Source organism: Pteropus alecto, unplaced genomic scaffold (assembly GCF_000325575.1).
Source record: "Pteropus alecto unplaced genomic scaffold, ASM32557v1 scaffold177, whole genome shotgun sequence".
NCBI lineage: Eukaryota > Metazoa > Chordata > Mammalia > Chiroptera > Pteropodidae > Pteropus > Pteropus alecto.
In genome coordinates, this window is record NW_006442207.1 from 12,384,992 (window position 1) to 12,396,148 (window position 11,157).

Sequence of the window (11,157 nt, forward strand, 5' to 3'; positions counted from 1 at the left end):
GGACTACTTCTGCTAGTGAATCGACTTGAAGTTCTAGCCTGAATAGAAGAGGTTTAAATTTATTATTCTTAGAACAAGATAGATTATGTATGGCTCTAGGTGAAACCTGTTGCTTCTATGCCAATAACTCTGGAATAATTAGAAAAAGGTTACAACTAGTACAGAGAAATTTAGATGCCAGGGAAAAAAACAACTAGAATCAAATAACTGGTTTCATAGGATGTTCGATTGGTCACCATAGCTAACAACCCTTCTATCTGCTGTAGCTGGACCTTTAATCCTCCTCCTCCTCTTGTTAACTTTTAGCCCATGTTTCCTTACTTTCTTGTTTACATATATAAGAAAGAAAATTAATTCTATTAGACTTTTAGTATTACAAAATAGAGGCTATGAGCAAATTCCACATGAAGAATCAAGGATTTGATTTTCTGCTAAGGCCAGTCGTGAATGTTGGCTGGAAAATTGCTGCTTGGCTATCGCCCATGGGAACATAGGCTATCACCCATGGGAACATAGGCACCGCCCAAGGCAACATAGGTTATCGCCCATAGGAACATAGGCACGCCCATGGGAACATAGGCTATCACCCATGGGAACATAACATTCTAACAATAAGCTTTCTGCTTCTGTACCTCCGCTTGCACAACCGACCTGTGGGTTGACAGGCAGTGAATAGGAGAAAAATAGACCTTTGTGTTTAAGACAGAATGAGGAATGGGATTTAGGGCTTAAAAACCCTGTACCTCTACATTTCGGGGCTGCTTAATTTGGGGTCTGCGTACCCCTGGCAGACCCAGCTGGCTGAATAAAGAGCGTGTTTCCTATAACTCACTGAATTCTGGTGGTCCATGTGTCTTTCCGGGGCTGGCGGCTACAACAACAGAAAGTCTATAACCTTTACCTAATGAAGTATAATCCCTAAATTGTGTTTCTGGAATTCAAGAGGTATCCATGACCAGAATGGAACGTTTGGATATATCGATACTAAAACTTGATGCAATATTGTTTGTTGATTGATCTCTTAGTAAATATAAAAAGTGACAGTACCAGGCTTAATATAGGTAGTCCTATCACTCTTCTAAAATACACCTCCTTATCAGAAGTCAAATCGTTCACATGGTTGAACTGTAACCCTTTCTAGGGCATATAATATTATATGCCACCTAAAATTATTGCTGGTTCTAAAGGTAGAGAGTCACAGTATTATACTATGGAAGTTAGTACAATACTACAAACATACTTAAAAGATCATCATGTTAAACAGGCTGCTATGATTAAAAGTTTGTATGTAAGGACCTCATATAAAACAACAAAAATAATAACAAATTAATGGAGAAGCTAAAGGATTCAATCATAAATACACAAAATCTGGTCTACTGAATTCTAAAAAGAAACAGGAGGAACAACTGAATTTAAGATCCATGAAGACAAGATCTTTCAAAACCAGCATTGTCACCTGGTTGCACCAGATAAAACCTCAAACAGATACTAGATGAGTTTCTCCACAACATATCTCTTTCCAGGAGGTACAGCTTGACCACAATATAAAACACTGATTGGGAAATTTTTTCTAAGATACCAGAGAATATGGCCAGTTCATGCCTCATCTAGAATTAAATTAATTTGCAAAAATTTGTAAATGTACGATTCTAATTCTATGACATTCCAGAAAAGGCAAAACTATTGAGACAGGTAAAAAGATCAGTACTTACCAGGAGTTAGGGGGAGTAGATAAGTAGGAACATAGAGATTATAGATAATTGGTATCATTTTTTTTCTTTACATTTTTGGTGGAATTCACCAGTGAAACCATCTGGGCCTGATGTTTTCTGTTTTTGAGCGTTATTAATTATTTATTCAACTACTTTAATAGATAGAGACCTATTCAGATTATCTATTCTCATTGTTTGAATTTTGGTAGATTGTATTTTCAAGGAATTAGTCCATCTCATTTAGGTTATCAAATTTATGGGCATAGAGTTGTTTATAGTATTCCTTTATTATCCTTTTAATGTCCATGGGATCAGTAAAGATGGCCCCTCCTTCATTTCTGATATTAGCAATTTGTGCCTACCCTCTTAGAAAAAAAGCCAGGTTAGCCTGGCTTGAGGTTTGTCAATTTTATTGATTTTTTAAAGAATAAGCTTTTGGTTTTGTTGATTTTCTCTATTGTTTTTCCATTTTAAATTTTATTGATTTCTGCTTTAATTTTTATTATTTATTTTCTTCTGGCTTAACTTAGGTTTATATTGCCTTTCTTTCTCTAGTTTCCTAAGGTGGAAACTTATCGATTCTAGATAGTTCTTTTCTTCTAACATATGTATTCAGAGCTATAAAATTCCTTCTAAGTACTTCTTTCACTGCATACCACAAATTTTGATAAGTTGTATTTTCATTTTTATTTAGTTCAAAATATTTTTTGCATTTCTCTTAAGATTTTTTCTTTGACTTGCTTGTTATTTAATTTCCAAATATTTTGGGTTTTTCCGGCTATCTTTCTATTATTGGTCTCTTTTATTGTATGGTCTGAGAGCATACTTTGTGTGACTTTTGTTCTTTTAAACAAAATATAGTCTATCTTGAATATAGTCTATCTTGGTGAATGTTTTTATGAACTTAAGAAGAATGAGTATTCCGCTCTTGTGGACTGAAGTAGTCTATAAATGTCAATTAAATTCAGTTGATTTATAATAAACACTAATCATCTGGGTCGGGCAACTGCAATGCTGCCTAATTTTGGCTGGAAGCTCACAGAAAACAAGTATGAAACTTACTTGGATAAATGTAATTAATAAAAAATATCTTTATGTTGTGAGAAAATTCCTGCTTTGGGTTAAGATGGAGTAACAAGAATTGGATTTACCTTCAGACCCGAAACAAACTATATAGGAAAAGCAGATAAAATATATGAAATAGTTTTTTTTTAAGACACTGGACATTGGACAATAAAGGCCAGAGACCTGTGAGGGATGGGAAACAAATGAAATGAGTCCAGTGTTTCTCCAGCTTACTGCCTGAACAAAAGTTTCTAAGCTATGGCACAGGAAAGGAAAATGTAAGCAGAGCCTAGTGAAGGAGACAAAGCTGAGAGAGGAAGAGACAAGGCTGGGAATCTGGAGGTCAAGGAGACTAGAGGTCGCAGGACAACAGAGAGAGCTTTACAGAGAAACTCAAGGTATCTGCAGAGTGGTGCCCTTGAATCTTTAACTGGGTCCCCTTAAGGGCATTCATGTGAGAAAACTTCTCCATGTCAGTGAAAGAACCCCCTGAAAGGGTTAGAGGAAATGATGTTTGTCATTCCCACAGGGTTGACAATAGCTCCTATTCCCATCAGCCAGAGTGGAAAACTTAAAAATTCATAGGGCATTGGATAGAGTACTGAGAAGGGTTTTTGCCTTAGTAACAAGGTATAATTAGCACTAGATTAAATGCTGGTCTCACCCAGTAAGTCAAAAGTAAGACCCAAAGGATCAAACCCACAAAGGTTTAATTAAAATGCAATTATACATTTGTTTTTATTTTAAAACGGTAGCTTTATTTTTTACAAGTTAGTTAAAATACAATTTTTTTTTTTAATAAACTAAGATTCTTCAGGAATCAGATGATAGATGTATCACTGATACCCAAGGATGAAAGTGAAATGTACAGCCAGACTGTGTTGAGACTAGAGCTCTTAAATCAGCATCTAAGACCACTATCCCCATTGTCATGATGGTGCAGGGTCAAGTTCTCAAAAAGGAGAATTTGGTTATAATAACTCAGTCTGAGAATTTATTCCCCTTTGGCCATATTCTCCTAATCCAATCACGGTCACAAGCCACAAATGCACAAACTGTGAGTGAAGTCAGACGAGTGTAGGAGGCAATGATTGACATCTCTAGTATAGGAGTCATCCATTTCTAAACTCTGTGAGGGTCAAGAGCAGTACCTATCTGCTAAAGGTTGAATATTGGTGATAGTTAAAACCTTGACAGGGGTGAGATCAGCCAGAGAGAATGTAGATGGAGAAGGGCCAAGGACAGACTTGACATGCACGAGAATATAGTGGGCAAGAGGAACAAAAGAATTACAAATAATCCAGAGCTGTGTGATATTTCCTATTACACAGTTTGAAGTAGATGAAAATAATCAATAATGCTAATGAAGAATTTTTATAACAGAAAGTCTGAAAGACATCCAATGGATTTGGCAATACGAAGGTCGTTGCTGACGTTATTAACAGAAGTACCAATTGTGTGGTGGGATCAGAGGCCAAACTGCAATGTGCGTACCATGATGAGGAATAAGATAGAGAGACACAAGTATCCATTATATTATTTTACCAAGAAGTCTGATTGAAAAAGGAAGGAGAGAAATTAAGGAAAATTAGAGGAGAATGTGGCATCAGTGGAGGATTTTTTAATTTCATTTGGGATAAAAGTTTTAAGTGTACTTCTCAGCCGAGAAGAAGCCAATGTAGAGGATGAACTGAAGATGCAGAAGGAAAATGAAGAAAGAAATGAGACTCTTTGGGAGATATGAGGGAACAGGTTCAAGGATATAGGTGGAAGGGTCGATTTTTTAAAGAATATTTTATTTATTACTGTCAGTTAAAACACTTTCTACCTTTGTTCCTCTTTTCTTTTTTATATTTTTAACTCAACTTTGAAATGGGTAATGCATTAACATGATTCAAACATTAACACGATTCAAATTTCTTAAAGGTACAAAAGGGAATACACTAAAAAGTCTTGTCCAACAGTGGGACAAAGATATAATGGCCACCATAAGGAGAAGGTATCTTAAGACCAACAAACAAAGCAGGCAACTCTAGAATATAAAATAAGTTATTATAGGATAATTTACTTACAAATACGTAGGGTCAGAGTAGACAAATGACCCAGCATTTCTGTGCAGATTATTCTCTGCTAACGTGCCCGTTACAGTACTTTTTTTATAGTATAACTCAGGTACTGATGATTGATAAGATGAAGTATGCAGTATCTGCCAGGGGCCCTAACTCCTGGTGGCCTTGTGAAAGATGATGGTTTATAATTGATATGGTAACCAGTTTGGTATTGATCTTGGCCGTCATGCCATTTCAGTCATTACTAACAAAAATATTTATGGCTACATTTTAAGGAACGCAGATAATCATCAACTAGAAGGCTTTGGTATACTTTGCTAAGGCCATTAAGGTTGGTCAAAGGTCACACACAGCATGAAAACTCGGGGATACAAAGATGGATTGGTTTTGTTTACATCAACATACATAGTCTTCCACTACCACTCCCAGCTTTCTAATTCTTCTTCCCAAAGACAACCAAATTCATGAGCTTCTTGTGTAGCCTTTCAGAGATATTTTATGCATATACAAGCAAAACAGTACATATATTGTTCTCCCTTTTTTTAAAAACACAAATGGAGGCATTTAATACACACCATTCTTACTCATAGACACAGAGAATAAACTGATGGTTGCCAGATGGGAGGAGGTTTGGAGGATGGGTGAAAAAGGGGAAGAGATTAAGAAGTACAAATCAGCAGTCACAAGACAGTCACGGGGATATAAAGTACAGTGTAGAGAATATAGTCAATGACATTGTAATAACTATGGATGGTACCGGGTGGGTACTAGATTTATTGGGGATTACTCCATAAATTATATAAATGTCTAACCATTATGCTGAATACCTGAAACTAATATAACAGTGAATGTCAACTGTAACTGAAAATAAATAAATACACATCATTCTTGCTTTTGCTTTTTTTTTTTTTTTTTAACCTAACAATGTATGTTGGAAATCTTTCCAGAATAAGCACAGAAAGTGTTTCCTCTTTTTTCTGACTATGTTGTATTTCAATCTCCTATTAATGAGAACAATATTACTGGCAATTATAAACCTTGCTGAAGTGCTTTGTTTAGTACATCAAACTGTGAAATGTCCACAGGTTAAATTCCCAGAATTGGAAAAATTGATTCAAAAAGTATGTACAACAGAACATTTCAGTCTATATTATGAGAAGCAGAAAAACATTGCAGTTGAGAGCTAAGAGCTCTAGTCTGCTTAAATCCCAGCTTCATCATTGACCAGTTCTAGGCCTTGAGCAAATCCTTCTGTCTGTTTCCTCATCTGTAAAATGGGGATAGTAATAATTATAGCACCCACCTTATAGAGTATTATAAGGATTAAATGAGATAGTATGTGTAATACATAGCGAGTGTTCAATAAAGTTATTATTCTTTTGCCAAATTGTTAGAGGGTTTGATTAGAAACAGGAGAAACAATTTTTTGCCTTTAAGGTTGAAGGAAAGGAAGTGATATAATGGAAATTAAGGGAAATTGAATTTAACGGTCTCAGATTCTTTAATTAAAAGGCGAGATTACCTGCCGAGCATGCAAAGAATGGGGTTGAGAATGGAGCTCGAAGTTTGGAGGAGCGGTTGAAGTAGAATAAGGGTGACAAACTTTGGATTTGAGGAGATGAGGGAACTGTGAGGATGGGATGTTGGCTGATCAACCCCCATGGACTCTAAAGTCATGCTGGATGAAAGCAGGATGGAAAAGAAGGATGGGAGCCTGTGCCCAAATCTTAAAATGAATCTTAAATGAAAATGAGCAACAGTAAGTAATTGCAATAACAAACGTTTGAAACTGCAAAGGAGAAAGACTCTGTACTCAAAGGTGGATGAGTGGTGGTCTGGAGGCTGTGGGGAGTGCAGAGAATGTCAACTCCATTGCCTAACCTGGACATTAGGTGTTTTTATTCAAAAGAACAGCAGGGAAAGGGCTGACCTCATAGAAGAGTCCAGTTTAGGTAAGGCAGGAGGTTGAGAGCATATTCTATAGCTAGATAAGGAAAATATGGAAATACGCTTGTTCTAGAAAGAGAGAATACCAGAGAACTCAAGGGAAAAGAAAAGGTTTTGGAGAGAGGGAGAGAAGCAGTTTGAGGATGGGTGGCATAGAAGAATCATGAAGCAAGATGGGGATGGGAATAAGTGAGGATACAGGGAACTCGGAGCTAATGGTAAAGTCCCTGTTTTGAGAAGCTGATGAAAGCTATGGATCCTCTCTCCAGAAAAATATGTATTTATAGATTCATGTAAATTTTGCACACAATCTCAGGAAGGTCACAAACTCCCGAGGCACCGAACTTTTTTAAGTAAACTTTTTATTGAAATATAACATACATACAAATTGATGTTCAGCTCAAAGTGAATATACTTGTATTACCAGCAACCATATCAACAACCAAAACATTACCTGCTCCCCAGAAGCCACCACATGAGTCCTCTTTCAGTTATTAACCACCCTCAAAGGTAACCACTATCCTGACACCTATAACCACAGATTAGCTTTATCTGTTTTTAAACATATATATGTTAAAGAGTGTTCAGATCAGCACTATTTGTAATAATCCCAAACTAGGGGAAAAAAACAATATTTATGCATCATAGAATGGATAAACTGTCATACTTTACACAGTGGAATACTATACAGAGATGAGAATGAACGAACTGCAACTACAAGCACCAATATGGTTGAACCTCACAATATAGTTATACAGCATACATTCTTATGAGCCTGGTTTCTTCACTCAATATTATGTTTGTGAGGCTCATCCGTGTCGGTGCATGTAGTTGCAGTTCATTCATTCTCATCTCTGTATAGTATTCCACTGTGTAAAGTATGACAATTTATCCATTCTACGATGCATAAATATTGTTTTTTTCCCCTAGTTTGGGATTATTACAAATAGTGCTGATCTGAACACCCTTTCTCATGCCTTTTGGTGAATATAAATACACATTCTGTTGGTTAAATACCTAAGAACGAAGTTGAAGATTTAGTAGATGATGGGGCTTATGCTTTAGACAAGGAACAAGGGAAATAGAGGTCCGAGGGAAGTGGAATTCATCCAAGCTTTCCATCTCAATTCTAGTATAAAATTACACGGGACGTTTTGCTTCAATCATTTACCAACGTTAAGAATGAAATAAAATCACAACGGTCATAGACTTGATGGGTAAGGAGATTCTTTGAAAAGATTAATAAAACTCCTGACAAGTCAAAAAAATATATATACCCGAGGTTTCCTGCAGCACACAGGCAAGAGCATGGCAGCCATCCATCCCCTCCAGCGACAGGCTCGTGGCCACCCAGGACTGCTACCTGGGCCACCTGAGTTCCACTTCCAGGAACAGCTCCTGTGGAAGTGCCGCGTACCCTGGGGAAGCCATCCCCAACACCCTGGCCTCCCCAAGGCTGACCCAGGTCACTGGCGGGAGAGATGCTTTTTCCAGAAGTCCACTCTCCTATTCGTGGCCACAGTGTTGGAGTCCCCAGAGCACTCGCCGTCTCCCTGGGCCTGCGGCAGCGCGATCACCTGTACCTGGCTCGGCAAGCTACAAGAAGTCAGCTTGGTGTCCAGCCCAGCAAAGCCAACGCTGGGCCACCATCCTGAGTGGCCACCGGCAGCCACCAGACTTCCAGAGGCACTAAGCTCTTTAGAGCCCCTTTCATCCCTCCCTACCTCCATAGACTAGGCAGGCTGCAGCCAGCAGAAGCAGTTAGGTTCCTTAATATCCAAACAGCAAAACACCTAATAGGAACTTGAGAGAGCCTCACTCTTTACAAGCCTAGCAACACGCTAGCCTTCCTGACACCCTGTAACTGTGTGCTTTGCACCGAATGGAAAATAAACGACGAGCAGCCAGCAAATAAATGAATAAACAAATAAATAAATAAAATGTCCCAAATAATTCTAATGTATATCAAATTTGGGGAAACATTCGGCTCTTTGATTTTGAAAATAATTAATTGATTGGTATATGGTAATATTTATTGATTTGTCCTATGATTTCAGATGATTATATACGGGCAGAAAATAAAAATGTCGCACAAACTCACACACAATTCATATTTCTCTCCCAGTTGATTGACCCCACTTAGGACCCTGTCCGGATCACAGGACTCAGGACTCCCCCGTTTCATCTTTCTGTCAAACCTGACACAAGATCTCTTCACCCAGTCTACCCTAGCACTGATAGCAGATTTATCCTCCTAAAACATCGCTGTTCCCCTGTCACTCCACTGCTACAGAATTGTAAATAGCTTCTCATCCTCCCTAGCCATCCATTTCACAGCTCCAGAGCCTGATTCGGGCTGTCAGATCTTATTCCTCAGGGATCCCCCACAGCTCACACCCTTCGTGTGTCCAGTCAGAACCATCAGCATTCCACACACATCAGGCCCCTCCGGCCTCCACATACTTGACTCGGCTGCTGTCGGTCCCTTCCAGTGTCCTTCTTCCTCCACTCCCCACACACTGCCTACTAGTCCTAACTTTTTTCAAGGCCTACCGTAAATCCCCTTTCTTTCATTAAGGCTTCTCTGACTACCCCAACCTATACCTCTGATCTTAAATGGTCCTAAAAGTCTGAACTATATGTGAACATGTGGAATAGTGGGCAATCAGACAGTCTGGCATACAAGGCCTTTCTGGCTCATCTTCATCAGGGTGTCCCTATCTGCCACCTTCCTACCTAATTTCAGCAGCTCTCGCACCGGTCTGTACTCCAAAGTATAGACACTGGCAGGTCACCCCCAGAGAGGGGCAGAACATCCATCTCCCTCCTTTGTGATTTCCACTCCGTGAGTCCTGGCTGCCTGTCTGAGGTCCCACCTCTTCTATGATGACTGACACCAGGGACGTCACCTCCTTGTGGCTGGGACTTTATCTCATAATATTAAATCATTGGTAAATGTTGATTGAGCCACTGAAGGCTGTTTGTCAGGAATATCAACTAATAAGAGCTCAAAAACACTAAGAAGCCATTTTGGTATAATAATGATAACAGTAAATAATGAATGAACACTTACTTCGTGACAGACGGTGCTTTTACATGCATGATCTCATCGAATCATGACAACTCTGAGAAGCAGAGTCCATTATTATTCCCAATAACAGAGGAGGAAACTGAAATTTAAAAAGGTTAACATAAAATTATCATATGACCCAGTAATTCCACTCCTACATATATATCCAAAAGAACTGAAAACAGGTACTCAAACAGATACTTGTATACCCATATTCATAGCAGCATTATTTTCAATAGCCAAAAGGTGAAAACAACCTAAGTACCCATCAACTAATGAAGGGATAAACAAGAAGTGGTATATCCATACAATGGAATATTATTCAGTCATAAAAAAGAATGAAGTTCTGATATCTGCTACAACATAGAGAAACCTCGAAAACATCATACTAGGTAAAATAAGCCAGACACAAAAAATATTGTATGATTCCACTTATGTGAAATAGACATATTCATAGAGACACAGTAGATTAGAAGTTACCAGAAGCTGCGGGGAGGGGAAAACGGGAAATTACTGCTTAGTGGGTGCAGTTTCTGTTTCGGATGATGGAAAAGTTTTTAAAGTAGATAGCAGTGATGGTTTGGACAACATTGTGAGTATATTTAATGCTACTTAACACTTTAAAACAGTTAAAATGGTAAATTTTGTGTTGTGTATATTATAACATAACAAAACGAATATTTTGAAAAACATCAAATAGCTGGAAAGTGGTTAAGCTAGGACCTGAATCCAAACCTATCTTACTCTAGGGCCTATGCTCTCAACCCTCGGGCCTCACTGCCTCTGGAAAGAGCAGCAAAACATGACATCTGGGTCCTTGTCGTCCGTGTCTTATGTGACCTTATACAAGCCTGACCTTTTAAGGCCTCACTTTGCTCAGCTGTTACATAAGACAAAATACCTTTGACAGCCCCTACTGGTTGCAACCTTCCTGACAATCATCTATCTATTGATGTTGATTTTACAACACTGAATGCCCCCAACGTGATTCCTGACCCAGACACCATTTGCTTCTGGCGCACTCTGGGGACGGGGTGGGGAACCAACTGTCCTCTCACGACCTGCCCCTCCCTTAGGGATTTGCCCTGGAGTTGAGCCAGCCCTTGAGGAGTCTTCTACTCCCCCTTCTTTCCCCCATTCTGGCTGTACTCCAGGATAAATTTCCACAAGGCAAGAGATAACACAGTCAAGGTGAAGATCAGGGCAGGTCTTAAAAAGGCTTCCTTGTGTCCTAGAGCAGCTGCAGCAATTCCCCACCACAGCTGTCTGTCCTGTCTGCAGGCACCCAGCCACC